The following is a 19,246-nucleotide window of genomic DNA, read 5'->3' as shown; positions in this document are numbered from 1 at the left end:
AATGTCATATTACAAGGATGTAGAACTCGTTGGATTTGGGAATAAAAAATTCAGCAACATTGAGGAGTACTGTTTTATGAATACCACTATGAAGCAAACAAGAGATAATTTGTTATTAAGGCACAAAAGTTCTTTTGAAATGTGAATAATGTTGAAATTCTGTGAAAATAACAAAGATCATAACATTTTTAATGATGAAGACTTATTTGTGTTGTAGTTTGTAGGAGACTCACACAAATTATACGATTTTTCTCTGGCCAAGGTTAACCATACAGCATATTTTAATTCTCTACTCCAAAATAAAGAACAAGAGAACAAGCTGGCTTGGCATTATTTCACAAGCTATGGTAATTCTTTTAACTATCTGAGCTAACCTTTGATGATAACTCTGTTGAAGACGGAGTTCATGGATTATTTGCACTGTTTTTGTTTTTAAGAGTTGTTTATCTGAAAGGTAGAGTTACAGAGTGGGAGTGTGGGAGATTGGGAGAGTGGCAGAGTGGGAGAGTGGCAGAGTGGGAGAGAAAGAGGGAGGGAGGGAAGGAGGGAATAAGAGGGAGAGAGGGAGAGAGAGAGATTTTCCATCTGCTGGTTCACACACTAAATGGCTGCAAAGGTCGGGACTTGGCCAAATGGAAGTCAGGAGAGAGGAACTACATTTGGGTTTCCCACAAGAGGGGCAGGAACCCAAGTACCTTCGCCATCTTGCACTTAATTCCCAGGCATCTTTAGAAGGGAGCTTGATTGGAAGTGGAGCAGCTGAGACTTGAACTGGTGCTCATATGGGATGTTGACGTCACAGTCAGTGGATTAACCCGGTGTGACACAGTGTCAGCCCCTGCATTAAGTTTTTTTTTTTAACTTTTATTTAATGAATATAAATTTCCAAAGTATGACTTATGGATTACAATGCCTTCGCCCCCATAACGTCCCTCCCACCCACAACCCTCCCCTTTCCCACTCCCTCTCCCCTTCCATTCACATCAAGATTCATTTTCAATTATCTTAATATACAGAAGATCAGCTTAGTATACATTAAGTAAGGATTTCAACAGTTTGCTCCCACACAGAAACATAAAGTGAAAAATAATAGATGATTTTTTTTAAATGATGATGAAATCAGATCAGACCTATTGTCATGTTTAATCCCAGTGAGAGTCAAGTTGGGAATTGATAATTTCTTTTTTTTTTTTTTTTTTTTTTTTTTACAGAAGATCAGTTTAGTATGCATTAAGTAAAGATTTCAACAGTTTGCACCCCCATAGAAACACAAAGTGAAATATACTGTTTGAGTACTCGTTATAGCATTAAATCTCAATGTACAGCACATTAAGGACAGAGATCCTACATGAGGAGTAAGTGCACAGTGACTCCTGTTGTTGACTTTACCAATTGACACTCCTGTCTATGGCATCAGTAATCTCCCTACCTGCATTAAGTTTTAAGATATTTGCGTCTAGACACTCAAGTATACATAAATAACACAGGAAACAAAACTCTTAACATTATGTAATTCCAGCCACTTATCTATTTTGAAATGTTTACTTATCTGTGGGAAAACAATGGTGAGTTAGGACCAAAAATTGGCTCCCATTTTTTCTAAATCATTTAATTTATAGTTAGGATTAGCTTTAATGGCCTATAGTCCTATTTTTGTTCCTGTTTTTGATCTTTTTCTTTATCTGTACTTGAAAATTTTGTAGTGAGCTACAGTCAACATTGCAGTTTTTAAAATTTGTAAACTGACAAATTATAATTTTATATATTTATTTGCAAAGTGTTTTAAAAATCATCAAGGCTGTAAAATATTTTTAGATTTTATCACGTTTACATGGATATTCCCTTGTGTTATGTTTAGAAACAGGATAGGCTGCGGCCGGCACCGCAGCTCACTAGGCTAATCATCTGCCTTGCGGCGCCGGCACACAGGGTTCTAGTCCCGGTCGGGGCGCCGGATTCTGTCCCGGTTGCCCCTCTTCCAGGACAGCTCTCTGCTGTGGCCCGGGAGTGCAGTGGAGGATGGCCCAAGTGCTTGGGCCCTGCACCCCATGCACCTGCTCCAGGGCCCTGCACCTGGCTCCTGCCATCGGATCAGCACGATGCGCTGGCCTCAGTGCGCTGGCCGCGGTGGCCATTGGAGGGTGAACCAATGGCAAAGGAAGACCTTTCTCTCTGTCTCTCTCTCTCACTGTCCACTCTGCCTGTCAAAAAAAAAAAATTAAAAAAAAAAAAAAGAAAGAAACAGGATAGGCTGCATCAACTTTTTACTGTAGTAACTTAAATAAATTTTCCAAATCTCTTAAATTTCTAACCACTACAAAAATGCATAAAACTAAAATATACAAAGACACTTCCAATCGAAAAAAAAGAATAATGTGAAAATAAACTTACATCTCCAAACTCTTAAAAGTTCAGTTTGCCTTTGGCATGGATTTTGGGTGAAAAGTCAGCTATTTGATCTGATTCAGTTCACTCATCTCATTTTGCCACAAACAGTATATATGAGGGTATGTTAAGTCTAAATTAATATGGCAAAAGGAACAGGAAGATAAGGAAGAAGAATTATTTTGTTTATATGAAACTATTCTGGTCAAAGGACCAAAAAAACAAAACAAAAGGAAAGGAAGTCTGACCTATGACTAATATCTGTTCACTTGTGATCACAATCAGCTTGTCCTGAGTCTCATGGATATAGGACTTAGGCTGTTATACAATTCCTGTGATACTTATTAAGATACCATTTACTTTTATTAGTATTTTAAATCAATCCTTCACTAATTTAATTAGAGAGCTTTGGTATCCAAATGCACTTAAATTGAAGTCTATACATCATGGGAAATGAATAATGACTTAAATAAAGACTACAAATGTGGTACTAATAACCTCCTGAGACCCAGGAACTTTTCCTTCTCAGCAGGACTCTTTTGTGACATGACCATTGATCACTGAGCCATATAAAAAATAATTTAAGCTGATTTGTGCTGGGTCAGCAGTATATCAATCTCTTATAAATCTTTGTTTCAAACATAGCTTTTCTCCCAGTGGTTTGTCTAATGATGCTGGTGAAATGTTTCACATGTCGCATTATAGACAGAAATATTTTTAGTAAAATAATGAGACTCTAATAGGAAAAATATGACACTACCATCTTCAACTTGTGACTCTAAATAATGGCTAGAACTCATATATTCAGAGAACTTGTGATGACTACTATCATGGTTAATACTGAATGTTCCTTTGTTGTAGGTAGGGCTATCAATTTTACATAAATTATGTCTTTTAAGCCTCTTAGTACCTCTAAGTACTTCCTACTTAGAGAGAGAAACTAAAGCACAAGGAGCTCAGGACCTCAGAGCTGTTCATCTGCAAAGCCCTGATTGACACCTATCTTTACATTTTCTTCCCTGTAAAAATTTTAATGACTACTTCATTGTTTAGTTGTATTGTGCGTGGCATAAAAGGTATTTATAAATGGCATTTTACTATTTTTATCCATACTCCTTTATATGACATGAAGTCAAATAAATCCACTGTTAATTCAAGTGATAGGCTACATGCTGGGACATAGGGTTCAACTGCAGTGGCCAATCTGGTAATTTATATGATAAAAACATTCTGCAGACTTCACAGATGTTTTACTGTAATTTTTCAATAACTTTTGAGTGGCAAGAATACTGCCCTGACTGGCCTTTTATGAGGCCAAATTGTTGTTTCTTTCTTGCATAACATACTTTTCACACCATTTGGGTTGGAAAATGAATTGTACTTGGGGTACCAATACAGATAATTCCAAGACTACAGAACCTTTCTATTTGAGGTCAACAATCTTTTTTTTTTAACTTTTATTTAATGAATATAAATTTCCAAAGTACAGCTTATGGATTACAATGGCTTCTCCCCCATAACATCCCTCCCACCCGCAACCCTCCCCTCTCCCACTCCCTCTCCCCTTCCATTCACATCAAGATTCTTTTTCGATTCTCTTTATCTACAGAAGATCAGTTTAGCATACATTAAGTAAAGATTTCAACAGTTTGCTCCCACACAGAAACATAAAGTGAAAAATAATAGATGATTTTTTAAATGATGATGAAATCAGATCAGACCTATTGTCATGTTTAATCCCAGTGAGAGTCAAGTTGGGAATTGATAATTTCTTCTTCTTCTTCTTCTTCTTCTTCTTTTTTTTTTTTTACAGAAGATCAGTTTAGTATACATTAAGTAAAGCTTTCAACAGTTTGCACCTCCATAGAAACACAAAGTGAAATATACTGTTTGAGTACTCGTTATAGCATTAAGTCTCAATGTACAGCACGCTAAGGACAGAGATCCTACATGAAGAGTAAGTGCACAGTGACTCCTGTTGTTGACTTTACAAATTGACACTCTTGTTTATGGCCTCAGTAATCTCCCCATGCTCCAGTCATGAGTTTCCAAGGCTATGGAAGCACCTTGAGTTCTCCGACTCTTATCTTGTTTAGACAAGGTCATAGTCAAAGTGGAGGTTCTCGCCTCCCTTCAGAGAAAGGTACCTCCTTCTTTGAAGACCTGTTCTTTCCACTGGGATCTCACTCACAGAGATCTTTCATTTAGGGTTTTTTTTTTTTTTTTTGCCAGAGTGTCTTGGCTTTCCATGCCTGAAATACTCTCATGGGCTTTTCAGCCAGATCCGAATGCCTTTAGGGCTGATTCTGAGGCCAGAGTGCTGTTTAGGACATCTGCCATTCTATGAGTCTGCTGAGTATCTCGCTTCCCATGTTGGATCACTCTCCCCTTTATTTATTCTATCGGTTAGTATTAGCAGGTACCAGACTTGTTTATGTGCTCCCTTTGACTCTTAGTCCTTTCATTATGATCAATTGTGAACTGAAATTGATCACTTGGACTAGTGAGATGGCATTGGTACATGCCACCTTGATGGGATTGAATTGGAGTCCCCTGGTATGTTTCTAACTGTACCATTTGGGGCAAGTCAGCCTGAGCTTGGAGGACAACAATCTTAATTTCAGTCGTGAGAATCAGGTACAATATAGTATGTGCTAATCTGGATGTTTTTGTTTCACATATTTGTTGGAAAATATTGGCCTTATTATTGTTAAGCACCCTCTGTGTCTGCTTTCCAATCATCCTGTAGTTTTTCTACTAAAAGACTCATCCTTAATCTATATTTAATTGCCTATGTATTTTTCCATTCTTTCCCACTAGAATGCAAACTCTACGAATGCAATTGTCTTCATGTTTACAGTGGTATTCTCAGTAGCTGTCATGGTGCCTTGAAGAGAATGATCACTTAATATTTTTTAAGTGAATGAATGAGGTAGTAAAGGCACATTCGATTTCTTTCTGAGTAAAGAATGTTTTCTTTCTTAAAATATAGAGTTGTCATCCAAAATGCAGAACATAGAGTGGCCTGAGCAGGAACCTGCCATGATTCTCAAGCTTTGATGCAACCTAGAATCATCTGAAAAGTTTTTGCAAATATTTTGTGGAAAAAAAGGTCTGGGCTCCCCCGACCAAGCAAGACTGAACATCCAAGGTGATTTTAACGTTGTGAGGTTTGACAAGGTCAGTTGTGTGTGTGTGAATCACTTCAAATCTTGTTAAAATGCAGGCTCTCCAAGCACAGATATAAGACAAGGACACAGAAAAGCTTGTTGCCTGTCTTGATCAGTTTATGCTGTGAATATGCATTAAAATAACGTACTGCATCCCATAAAAATGTACAGGTATTATGTGTTAAATTTTAAATAATAAAATGATAACAAAATGCAGATTCTCATTCAGTAGGGTTAGGGTAGAGTCTAAGGTTTTGCATTGCTTGAAACCACATCAGCAATGCCTTTGCTACATGCTTCACAAACCACACGTTAGATAGCAGAGAGCTAGCGCTAAATAACCTGAGGTTTACACTCCATGTAGACCTTGGTGGTCAAGTAATGTGTTTAAGGTTAGAAAGATAAGCTAGGCTAATGGCCACTTGACATGTTCTAGGCTATGTTTACAGGCATTATCTCATGTCAAAGAAGTGCAGATGTGAGATGTTGCTGCTTACAGAGAGGGAAGTTCTATAGGGACAGGAAGCCCAGCATTGACTCCAGTTCACTGAGGTACCTTTTTGGTTTCTTAAGTATCACATTTTCTCTTTTGTTTGTATTCCTGGTGTAATGCAATATGTGGATCTGGAGGTACTCAGTACAAGTATGTGTTCTGTGCCATTTGAAGAAGGATTGGAAAATAGTTGAATGTTTGGGTGTTTTCAACTATTGAGATTTGGCAGTCGTAGACACAGCCAGAGGCCCAGGATATGTTTATATGATTGAGGACTTTAGTAAGAATCTTCTGTGAGATTGCAGTTCACTTGCTCAAACATCTATTCTAAAAGAAATTTTACTACATAGGAGAGTGAAAAGATGATAAAGTGACAACAATCTGTTTTCTCTGAAATTCATGGTTAGCTAATTGTTTAGAATAATGATTAAGTCAGGATAATAGACTCATAAATAGAATCTTGCATTCACACTTTTGTCTATGTGTAAAACTCTGCAGCATAGAACCCAAAAGTAAGGGGAATGGAACTCAAAATTATAAGCTATATTACTAAAATCAGGTTTCCATATGATATCTCCCCTGCTTTCATCCATTATCATTGGCCTATGGTCTGTGTTTTTTTTTTCTGTACAAAATCATATGCTAGATAACACTCTCATGTTCTTTCTTCATATTGTATGCTATATCCTATAACTTTCAGTCTGTAAGTGAGTCCATCTGTAGGATTGATTCAGTACAAAGTGAAATTTCTGGACCATATTGTATATGTAACTTATAGGAAAATTATTTTTTCTTGCCAAGGTAAGCAGACATATTTTATTTCTAAATGTGTAAACCCCAAAATTCTCATGAATAGTGTTCTGTGGAGCTTGCATAAAGATTTTTCTTCATTTTCTTATACTTTTTAAAAGTTATCTATTCAAGCATTTGATTTACTTTCATTTTACATATACTCTGTATCACTCAGCTTTTGTTACTATGATGGAATACCAGAGATGAGGCACTTACGAAGGAAAGAGAGGCTGATTTAGCTCTCAGTTGTGGAGGCTGAAAGTGCAAATAGCACGGTGCAAGCTTTAGTGAAGGCCCCGTGGTGAATGGCAGATCACATGTGCGGTGCATGAGCAATCACATTCTGCGCTAGGAAGCAGAGAGAGTGGGTGGGCCCAAAGTCAGGCTTTCATAACAACCTTCTTGCAAGAACGCAAAAGTTCACTTTGAGGGCTACCAAGGAGTTACATGAGAAATGCCTTATGCCCCTGGTGACCTCCCATTAGGCCATCTTCTAAAGATTTCATCACTTTCCAATAGCACTACCAAGGCTTTGTAAACGGGCCTTTGGGGGGCCATTCAACATCCAACTCATAGCATGCTCATATATACTTTTATTGGAGTGTAAAATATCAATCATACACATCCTGCAGGTATGCACTCTTTTTGTCTGTTCTCTTTTGTTTAACTTTCTTCTGCTTTTCATTCTCCTCATTAATGCTTCCCCTTTTTAGCATCTTCCTTAACACGTGCTATTGTGTTTTCACAATTTACATTGTAGTTTAATTGTTTCCTTCTTTTCATTTTCTTTTTCCCTTACCTACTTCCCATTCCACCTTCCTCCTTTTTTTTTCTACTGAAACACAGTATCTTCTAAGGGATTATAGCTTCTTCCTACTACATTCTGTCCTGGGCCCTGCTGCCAGCTAAGCATCCTCTTCTTTATCAATGCACTCATATGTGTTGAACATTTGTTACATGTCTTGTACTATGCTAATCACCATGAAAGATAAATGTAAGTTGTTTTAGCAGTCTCCATATAATGTAGTAGAACTGTGGAACATTTCGTTGCTTTCATGTCAGTGATTACATGGGCTTTTGTGGAAGTTTCCTTTCTTTTAAAAAATTTTTAGGTATTTTATATAAATGTATAGGCACTTTTGTTTATTAACAACCCAGCCCAATTCAGTTTAACCCTCCTATCTCATGTCTGGCATAATACCATTCTCCTTTCATTTCTGATTAGTCTGATGCTTGGGAGACTTAGAGAGGGAAAGGTAACATGATGTAGGTGGAAGGACAGGTAGAGTTGGGTTGGGATTTCTTTACTTTTCAAGGCAAAAATTATTCTTGTACTGGATGTAGGAGGGGAAACAGGAGAGGTTATGAGTTTCTTCATTTTTTCCAGGTAATTTTTAAAATAATTTTTTATTTATGTAAACTGAACAAAGTTCATGTATTTCACATATACAGACTTATAAGCATAGTGATACTTTCCATCCTACCCTCTATCCCACACTCCTACCCTCCCTCTTTCTTCTTTCCTTATCCTTTCTTTTTAATTTATACAATGACATACTTTCAACATATTTTATAATCATACACTTAACCTTTCATTAAGTAAAGAATTAAACAAATAGTAAAAATAAAAAAAAACCTGTTCCTCAACAATAGAGACAAGGGCTGTAAACTATAATCCAATCTCAAAATGCCAATTTTGCACGTTTACATTATATTTTTGTCCTTATTAGTTACCACAGATCAGGGGAAATATGATTTTTGTCCTTTTGGGACTTATTTCACTAAGTGTAATGATTTTCATTTGCATCCATTTTGTTGCAATAGACAAGATTTTATTCCTTTTTATGGCTGACTAGTATTCCATAGAGTATATATACCACATTTTGTTTATCCAGTCATCAGTTGATGGACAACTGGGTTGATTCCATATCTTAGCTATTGTGAATTGATCTGCAATAAACACAGGGAGTACAGATATCTCTTTTATATGCTGATTTCATTTCATTTGGTAAATTCCCAGGAGTGACATGGCTGGGTCATATGGTAGATCTATTTTTAGATCTTTGAGGAGTCTCCATATTGTCTTCCACAATGGCTGTACTAGTTTACATTCCCACCAACAGTGGATTAGGATATCTTTTCTACCCATATCCTTGCCAGAATTTATTTGGTAACTCTTGTATGAAAGCAACTCTAAATGGGGTAAGGTGAAACTTAATTGTACTTTTTATTTTCATGTTCCTGATAGCTAGTGATCCTGAGCATTTTTTCATGTGTTTGTTGGCCATTTGAATTTCCTCTTTTGAAAAATGTCTGTTCGAGTCCTTTGCCCATTTCTTATCTGGATTGCTTGTTTGTTGTTGTTGAGTTTCTTTAGCTTTTTATATAGTTTCTGGATATTAATCCTTTATCAGTTGCATAGTTTGCAAATATTTTCTCCCATTCTCTCAATTTCCTCTTCCCTTTATTGAGTGCTTCCTATACAGTGCAGACGTTTCTTTGCTTGATGTAATCCCATTTGTCTATTTTTGGATTGATTGCCTGTGCTTCTGGGGTCTTCTCCAAGAAGTCTTTGCCTATGCCAATGTCTTGCAGAGTTTCCCCAATTTTCTCCTCTAGTAATTTGATAGGATCAGTGTGTAGATTTAGATCCTTGATCCATTTTTTAGTTGAGTTTTGTATAAGGTGTAAAGTAGTGGTCTTGTTTCATATTCTACATACAGAGATCCTATTTTTCCCATACCAGTTGTTGAAAACACTGTTCTTTCTCCAGGTATTGATTTTTAGCTCCTTTGTCCAAGATTAGTTGGTTGTAGATACGTGGACTGATTTCTGGAGTTTCTATTCTGTTCTATTGGTCTACATGTCTATTATTGTGCCAATATCAGGCTGTTTTGATGATAACTGCCTTGTAGTATGTCTTGAAATCTGATATTGTGATGCCTCTTGCTTTGTTTTTGTTGTATAAGATTGCTTTGGCTATTTGGGGGTCTCTTGTTTCCATCTGAATTTTAGCATCATTTTTCTCAATCTGAGAAGAATGTTGTTGGTATTTTGATTGTGATCACTTTAAATTTGTAAATCGCTTTCAGTAGTGTGGACATTTTGATGATATTAGTTCTTCCAACCCAGGAACATGCATTTTTGCATTTTTTGTGTCTTCTTACACAACTGGTGATCTTTTGTTAGTAAGGAGGCCTCCCTGGATATGCTCTGGTTTACTATGGTTCCATTCCATCAGTGGTATTCACTGATATAATAATTCACATAGGTGGTCAGTGTCATTTTCTTGGGGATAGTGTTCTGACTTAGCTTCCTTCATTGATGAGGAGCCACTTGGAAAAAGTCTTGATTATGGTGCACACTCTTAACCTCTTCTCTGGCCATGGTTATCACATCTCTTAGCTCTCTGTTGTCTTTAATGATCTGTTTTATTTTCATGATGGGCCATGAGAGCTGCTGAAGTCTTCTTCAATGTCCCCAAGGATTAAGGGGGCCAGCCTCCTCCTTGTCAGCCTGTACTATGATATTTAGTTGTTTATTTGCTACCAACTTCTCATGAAAACCTGTCACCTTGAGAAATTACCAAATTATTAGTAGACAACACTTAAATGTTTAAGTATATTTTAATTCATAGAGAAACACAAAAAGCTTTCTCAAGAATTCCCTCCCCAAGGACCACCTCAATTTTATGAATACACAGAGATGGGCCTGTAGTTCATAGCTTTGCAAATTGCAAGAGTTAAGAAATGAGAAAATGGCTTTACTTTCTTGAAGGGAACCCCTATTCTCTTGGCTCTTCAGTCCTCTTGACTTTGAAAGGGAGTCACTCTCAGCTTTTCCCACATAGGGACAAAAGAGAAAAACGTTTTAATCATAAATTGAGTGTTTTGAAAATTGTAATAATTTCCCCATCTCTCCCCCTCCCCTATCTTCTACCCTAACTCACCATGGGTATTGACTTGGGACAGTTGCTTGTGCTTTTTTGGTCAGTTCTCTCTCACTTTTTATTTTTTTAAAGATTTATGTACTTAGTTGAAAGTCAGAGTTACAGAGAGGCAGAGGCAGAGGCAGAGAGAAAGAGAGAGAGACAGACAGGGAAGGGGAGAGGGAGAGGGAGAAAGAGAGAGGAAGGGAAGGAGGGGTTTTCCATCCACTGGTTCACTCACCAAATGGTGGCAATGGCTGGAGCTGCACCAATCCGAAGCCAGAAGTTAGGAACGTCTTCTAGGTCCCCACTGTGAGTGCAGAGGCCCAAGGACTTGGGCCATCTTCTCCTGCTTTCTCAGGCCATAGCAGAGAGCTGGATCAGATGTAGAGCAGCCGAGTCTTGAACCGGTGCCAGTATGAGATGCTGGCACTGCAGGTGGCAACTTTACCCACTGTGCCACAGCACTGGCCCTCTCACTTTTTTTTTTAAATGAAAATGTTTATTTTATTTGAGATTCAGAGAGACACCCACACCAGAGAGAAACAGAGAAGAATGGAGGGAGGCAATGAAGGGGAGAGGGAGAGCAGGAGAGAGACTGACAGCCCCCATTTCCTGGTTCTCTTCCAACCAAATGCCTGCAATGCTGCAATGGCTGGGACTGGTTTGTGCTGAAGCTGAGAGACAGGAACTCAATCTAGGTCTCCCATGTGAGTGGCAGTTAATCACTTACTTGAGCCATCATCACTGCATTAGCAGGAAGCTAGAATCAGGAGCCAGAGACAGACAGTAAACATAGACACTGTCATGTGGCCCACAGGCATGTTAACTGGTGTCTTAACTGCTAGGCAAAATCCCCTCCCTAGTTCTTCCACTTTTTAGAAGCCTTTATAAAAGGTTCTGGACTTAATTGTTGTTGACTCTCCTAGTAATACATATGTATAAATGTTTAGAGATTCTTTTCTCTACCTTTGAAGCTACATTGCCAATTCCATGGTAATATGAAAAGTCTCAGTAAATATCTTGTTACCTATAGAACAAATCTGTGCTAAAATGTTAGCAAATCATTGCTACATGTCTAGACTTGTGTAAGCTATACATGTTAAATGTATTGCTGTGGTCAATCTTCTGGCTTGCTGGATTCTCAGTGGTACAACTATCATCTGCAGCCTTCCTATATGTCAAAAGTGGTCTCCTTGGCCTTTGAAAGTTTACTGCATCAACAATATAAAACAGAGATATTCTCCATGTATCACAGTGATTGATGAACTCACTTATAAGGCAAATTTCCATGAACTTACCCAGCGTTATGAACAATTCCCAATGACCCAGCAAGAACTTCCTCTTTTTCTTCCACTCAAGAAACCATAGTAGGTTGCAGAGTGATCTATATTAAAGCAATTACCTTACAATGTACTTATTTATGAATATAATTTTCAGATGTTGATATTCTTTTATTCATACTAAATTATTTGTGACACAGGTCACAGCTGAACACAACACACATTTCAGAAACTGTTCATTTAAACCAACAAACTTAATACTCTATATTCTCTAATTTTCTCAGCAAAATTACATGGCTTCTAAAGGCTGTAATTATAATTGATACATGCATCATGTTTAATAACTTGTATTTGAAACAGATAGATAATAGGTAAATGGATAGATAAATAATATCTACAACAGAATATATAATAAAAAGTTAAATTGGAGTACTGGGAATTAGTCCTGTGTTCCTGGAGAGGTTAAATCATAAAAGGTCTTATAAGGCAAGTTAAGAAAGTTGAGAGTAATGAATGCAATTGAAGGATTTCAATCAGGAATGTAGCATGTTCATAATTTACATTTTGAAAACATCAGTCTGGCTGAGAGGGGGAGAATTTACTGAAAGAATGCAGGAATGGAGGAAAGAAATCCAGTTAAGACTCCTGTAATTCAGATGATAATAATGGAGACTTGTAATTTCTCATAGGCACTTCTAGCTTTTATCTGTTGAACCTGGTTAGATTTTTTTTTTGCTCCTGCAGACCAAGATATCTTTATAGCTTCCTCATATAGCCTATTACTCCTCAGCTGGGACTCCAACTCTGCTTATTAAAAGAAAATAAATAGAGGTTCACTATTCACTCCATGTTTTCTATTAAGCTTCTTCCAAAATCTCACATGTTTTCTTTCATGATTTTGTGTGCATCCCCTTTCTTTGGTAGTCTTTATAACCCCTTAGTGTCCTAAAATGTTTTGTAGGTCGGGTTGTTTCAAAAGTACAATCTGAGATAGAGACAAGTATTCAGGAAATTTATTTGGCAGTACTCAAGATCAGCAACTATTCAAGGAAATAAAAGAGAAGGCAAGAAAATAAAAAAGAAGGGAAGAAGACAGGAACAGGCAGAGAAGTTAAGCTGTGGAATAGCCTTGAGGCAGGCTTAGCCAACCCAATGGTGAGCTCTGAACCTGGGATATCTCTTCAGAAATGTCCTACCTTGTTTTGAGTGGTCAGGCTTTAAACTCTCATCTTAGCCAGTCCTTGCATGCGAATGTTCCTGGGGAGGCGTTTTGAATTTGGGATGAGCAGTTTGCTCCAGCTCATGGTAATTTTTGGAGAGAGCTGGCTGCTGAGTCCCATGAGCCAGAAGTATTCCAGAAGCTGAGGGAATGAACACATCAATCCTTAAGGGAAGCGTGGGCAGTACATCACAACTTCCACAGATGACTATCTATCTTGAAATAACTATTCTATGAAATGGTAGTTGATGTTTCAAAAAATGAATTTTGTGGTTAATACGTTTGGCAAGTTCTGTGCCAAACAGGTTTCTTTACTAGAATAATTTTCAGAAATTGAAATATGCCTCTTTGCATGGTACATTTCTTTGGTTGCATAGAATATCAGGGTGCTTTCAAAATTTATGCAAAGCTGGAATTAAAACATAAATCTATTTTGGTGCAAGAAAAGTTTTAAATCCATGCATAGTTTTTCATAACATTCATTTCTATGAACTTTTTAATGAAAAGTGATGCATAGATTTCAAAATTTTTGCATCAAAATAAACTTACATTTAATTCATTTTTTTCCATGTTTTTGAAATACTTCATGTAGAAAATGGGAATCACAAGGGACAAGAGAATACACTGTTATCAGGAATATCCCTTGATCATAATAGCACTCAGCATCACTTTGAGAAATACAGCTCCAAAGGCAAAGAAGATAAAATAAATATTATGGTCTTGGGGACCCAGAGCTCTAGTAGCTCTGAGTTTTGTCTTGATGATCCAGCAGGCAAATCAACCATCCTGCTTCAACCATTAGTAAGGTCTATTATTAAGGTCTATTATGATGAGATTGCTGCCTACTATTAAATCCGATCCACAGCTAAAACAAACAGGATTTATCTCTGAATGACAGTATAGCTTATCATAAAGAAAAAATGTTTGCTTTATTGTGAATGACTTTTTCTCATTATGATGAGTATATCAGGTCAGTGTTTCTTGTTCTTGGGCATTGAAACTGATGACAAACAATACAACACTGTTTTCAAGAAAAACCTGTCTGGTTATGGTATTGCTATATGACACAGCAGATTTTGAAATAATTCATAGTCAACTAGGAGTTTTCTCAGCTGAATTCCATGTCAGCTTTTACATCTCTGAGATAATTGATGCAGTGGTTAAATCCATTTTTGCCCTGCTGTCTGGAAATAACTCTTACATCAAGATGTCTGTTTATCTGACTCCTATATATAGCAATTCAGTTTTAGAATTAGCCAAAAGATGGTTTTGGGGAGAAAAAAGAAATGCTCCAATGAAATATGCTACTTGTACTCAAGAAAGTTTATGGACAAAAAGGAATAATACTTGAGGAATATAATTGGAAAAGTTAGATATCCATGTTTAACTTCATAAATAGCAGAGAATGCCCCAAATGTACTGTGGTCTGAATCTACTTTTGTTGTAAGCAACTTGATGTGAAATTTTCTAAAGTCAGGAGGAAATAACATGTCACTTTGGACATGAATTTTTTTTTTAAGATTTATTTATTTGAAAATAAAGAGAGAGAGAGAGAGAGAGGGAGTTCCATCTGCTGGTTCACTCTCCAGATGGCCACAACAGCTGTTGCTGGGCCAGGCTGAAAACAGGAGTCAGAAGCTTTTTCCAGGGCTCCCATGAGGATGCAGGAGCCCAAGTAGTTGGGCCATCTTCTGCTGCTTTCTAAGCCATTAGCATGGAGCTAATGGGAAGTGTAGCACCTAGGGCTTGAAGTAGTGCCCATTTGTGATGCTGGCATCACAGATGGCAGCTTAACTCACTATGCCACAACACTAGCCCCTGAACATGGATGTTTAAAATCACACTCTGTGAGCATGTATTTGTATGTATAGGGAGAGAAGGGGAGAGAGAGAGAAAGAAGAGGGAGAGAGAGAGAGAGAGGGGCAGAGAGACAGAGAGACAGAGAGAATCTTTCATAGAGATATTCTGGGTTATTACTACAGGGTTTTATCAATTTGATAAATTTTGACAAATAATTATTTTATGTATTTTTGAAATTTGTACTTATTTGGAAGGCTAGAATGGGGAGATAATGAATGAATGAGTCTTCACTCCCCTAATACAATACAACACTTTTCAAGAAAAACCTGTTCTGTTATGGCATTGCTATATGGCACTGCCAGGGCTAGGCCAGGATGAAGCCAGGAGCATGGAACTCAAACTGGGACTCCCCCAGGTTAAGCAGACTCTAGTACTTGAGCAATCACATGCTACCTCCAAGGTTGTTCATTAGGTCGAAACTGGGTTCAGAAGGGGAGCAAGGACTCGAAGCCAGGTACTCCAGTTTGAGATAGAGGCATACCAAGCAGCATCTTAAGAGCTGTGCCAAACACTCACCCCTATTTTATATTTTGAAATGTAGCTACAATACTTGAAGGTCCTAATATGCTGAATTTGGGTTTGTCAGAGATTATTGGAAACTTTCTGTCAACCTGAGTTTATTAATCTTGGGCAGTAGGATTTTCTTTTACTATGTTATTATTTTCTACTAGAAATAATATTAGTACCCCTTCTTGAGCAAGTTTTCTTTTTAAAAAAATGGCTCCCCAAGGTAGAGATCCCCCTGTCTCCCCAGGTTTTATTTTATTATTGCAGGAAACAAGTGAAGAAAAGAGTTTCATTGATTAGGACCCAGCTAAATTGGAATACAAATGAAGTTACATGTTTAGTAATACAGGGGATCTTGAAGATATACAGAACAAGATAAATGATATTTTAGAGAAATACAAAGTGATTTTTAAAAATAAGTGAGTTATTGAACTTATATTAGTATGTGCTTCTCAGAGATTTGGCAGCCTCCTCCTTTTTCAGCCAAAATGGCTTTTGATTAATGGTGTGTTGTCTTCAGTGTCCTGATCTCTCCATCTTTTCCATAGCGGTCACTGAGTGGGGCCCACATGTTCACGAGAAACAGCAAGAGTAAAAAGGCTAGGATATCAGAAATATAGTCACAAGTTGCCTGACAGAAAGGAAGTGTGGCTTTAGCCTTCCTTGAACCCCTGGTGCCCTTTCCAAAAAGTGAAATGCTACTTTTAGCAAAACATCATCATTCCATTTTTTTCTATTCTCATTGCAACCCAGATAAGAAGGGAATTTGTTGAGCTAGTTTGCCTGCATTGCATACAATGTTGATGTTTATTGTTTGTTTTAGCTTTAGTAACATTTTCCCTTTGTTCATTACCATGGTCCACAGAAATCTGGGAAGTAAAAAATCAGAACGTTTATGGAGCCAAAGATGTTCAATGAAATAGAAAAATAAAGGAGAATCCTTAACATGAATGCAGTATCTCTTTGCACATATTCTGGTGAACCCAAGCTTTCAAATAACTAATAAAAGAGGATTCCAAGTCTTAACCTTCTACTCCTTTGCTGGAGCTTGATGTTATTTACTGATTTTGAACCATTGTAAAGGATCTTAGAACTTTTAGAACAACTTAATATGTTATCCCTCTTAGTATTTTTGTTTGTTTGTTCTAGTTAATACTTTTGGTTGAATACTGTAATCAATACACAATTATTCCTAAGTGCTGAAACTTAACTGAAAAGTGATCGCTGTTAAATATAAGAGTGGGATAAGAGAGGGAAGAGATGTGCAATTCGGGACATGCTCAAACTGACTTACCTCAAATGGTAGAGTTAGAAACATACCAGGAGATTCCAATTCAATCCCATCAAGGTGGCATATACCAATGCCATCTCACTAGTCCCAGTGATCAATTTCTGTTCACAATTGATCATAATGATAGGACTAAGAACCAAAGGGATCACATAAACAAAAATAATAATCTGCCACTTGCAGTCTCCACATCTGATCCAGCTCCCTGCTGCTTCCTGGCTGGGCATGGGAAGGCAGCAGATGGTCCAAGTTCTTGGGTCCTACACCCATGTAAGAGACCCATAACAAGCTCCTGACTCCTGGCTTCAGGCTGGCCCAGCTCCAGTCCCCCCCCCCTCTCTTTTTGTAATTCTGCCTTTCAAATAAAATATTTAAAAAATTATTCCGGTTAAATTGGGTAAGAAAGAGCCATGCATTTCAGGCATAGCATAGGAGAGCAGACTCTTGGCCAGATTCCCAGGATGCCCAGTCTACCTGCAATTGGTCCCCTACCTTCAATTTGACTCCTTCTTCCTACGGCCTTGCTATTTTCACTACTGCCTGAATTAGGGATTGATAACATATATTTTAAAAATGAATCTATCTCTTGGAAAATTATTCACTCTTTTTTAAAACCAGCACACTGATTAAGATCATCTGCTCTGTTTTATTAGAATAAATAAAAGTGGTTAATTTTTGCCCAGTGCTGGAGGGTGAACTTTAGGAAAACAAGATGCAGGATTTCTATAAAGAGATTGGGCAGCGTCTTAATAGGCTGGGAATAGACCATTATTTCCCCCTTTGTCAGTATTTCTTAATAAAATCTGCATGGTCCTCTACTTCTTGTAATGCATAATTCCATAAAATACTAATATAGCTTTATTGTGAGTTAAGTAAGCACCTGTCATCTACTCAAGTAAATTGATAGTCACTTATAGTGTTGTTTGTTTTATTTTTAAAAGATTTATTTATTTATTTTGAAGGCAGAGTCACAGAGAGAGTGGGAGAGGCAGACACAGACACACACACACACAGAGTGAGAGTGAGATAGAGCGAGCAAGCTCTTCCCTCTACTAGGTCACTCACCATATGGCCACAACTTCTGGGGCTGGGTCAGGCAGAAGCTAGGAGCCGTGAATTCAATCTGGTTCTCCCATGTGAGTGGCAGGAGCCAAAGTACTTTGGCCATCTGCCCCTGCAGATGAACAGCTGGGACTCCAACCAGTGCTCATGGGATGCTGGCATCACAGGTGACAGTTTAACCCATTGAACCACAATGCAGCCCTCTATAGTATTGTTTATTAACTCATAGTTTTCTATAATGCTCTAAGCAGCTATATTCATGTAACAATTTATAGATGTGGACTCAGGTCTGAAGATTGGCTCCTATGTTAGTGGATCCTATGTAAGAATTCCTTGGTCAGACACTTTATGTATGCATCAGGTTTATGACCTACCATATTAGAAATGCTGAAGAGCCTGAGTAATCATCTGATCCAGTGTCCGCATTGTACAGGTTAGGATTCATGTTGTGAATGCTTCTATCTTGACCTAATTAAGCCATGTCCTTTGATGTCAGTTACCCAGCAGTTAGAAGACCACTCCTCTCAAACCATATGAAAATCTAAATGTTACTAAACTTCCTAACTTCTAAGACATGGCTTTTCTGTTCTTCAAACATTTACTGAATACCGAGCCAGTGTGATATAAAGGAAAGAAAACATGCTCTGGCATTAAACACTGTGTAACTTTGGGCAAGGCATGTAGCCACTGTGAGTATCCATTCCTTACTCTGAAAAGTTAGGATAACATACCCCTCTCTTGTGGTTCTTATAAACTCACACTTATGGAGGAGGTCACAGAGAGCTTATAATAAATCTTGATTTGTTCTTTACTTCCCCTCCCCTTGCCCCTAGAATTTTCTGACTTCTTGCTAACTATATAGTTCTTTTTTTTTTTTTCCTTCTCATGTGTTGGATCAAAAACCCTGACAACTGACTACATGGCTGGAGTGCTGTTTTGGGGATTTATCCTCTCTGGCTTTCTATCAGATATCTCAGAGGGCCAATTGTACCAAGGGTAAAAACCCTTGAAATAATGCTAACAAATGAGGCATGCCATTATTAGTGTTGTACTGAACAATGGAGTAAGAAGTAAGGATCTACATGGGAAATGATAGACTCCTTGTTAAGAATCATTATTGTAGTCAAGATACAATTATACTCAGCATCACTTATTGGCTTTTTCTTCCATTTGCCACATCACAGGATTAAAACAACAGTTCTCAAAGTCTCTGAAGGCCTGAGGGGTGTTTATTGAAACCTTTCAGAGGATCTGTAATA

General features: G+C 37.7%; 1 protein-coding gene across 1 annotated transcript in view; it reads left to right on the top strand.

Moving 5' to 3' along the window:
• The first annotated feature begins 5,388 nt into the window (after window positions 1–5,388).
• Window positions 5,389–19,246, top strand: part of SLC6A14 (solute carrier family 6 member 14) — a 156,043-nt gene continuing 142,185 nt past the window's right edge. The window contains exon 1 of the mRNA XM_089324660.1: window positions 5,389–5,565. The gene's annotated coding sequence lies outside the window, so the exon portion shown is untranslated. The remainder of the gene's footprint in view (window positions 5,566–19,246) is intronic.

This window comes from Oryctolagus cuniculus, chromosome X (genome assembly GCF_051225735.1).
Source record: "Oryctolagus cuniculus isolate XC-2025 breed Fujian yellow rabbit chromosome X, ASM5122573v1, whole genome shotgun sequence".
Lineage (NCBI taxonomy): Eukaryota > Metazoa > Chordata > Mammalia > Lagomorpha > Leporidae > Oryctolagus > Oryctolagus cuniculus.
The sequence above is the reverse complement of the archived record's forward strand: the minus strand, read 5'-3'. Positions and strand labels throughout refer to the sequence as shown.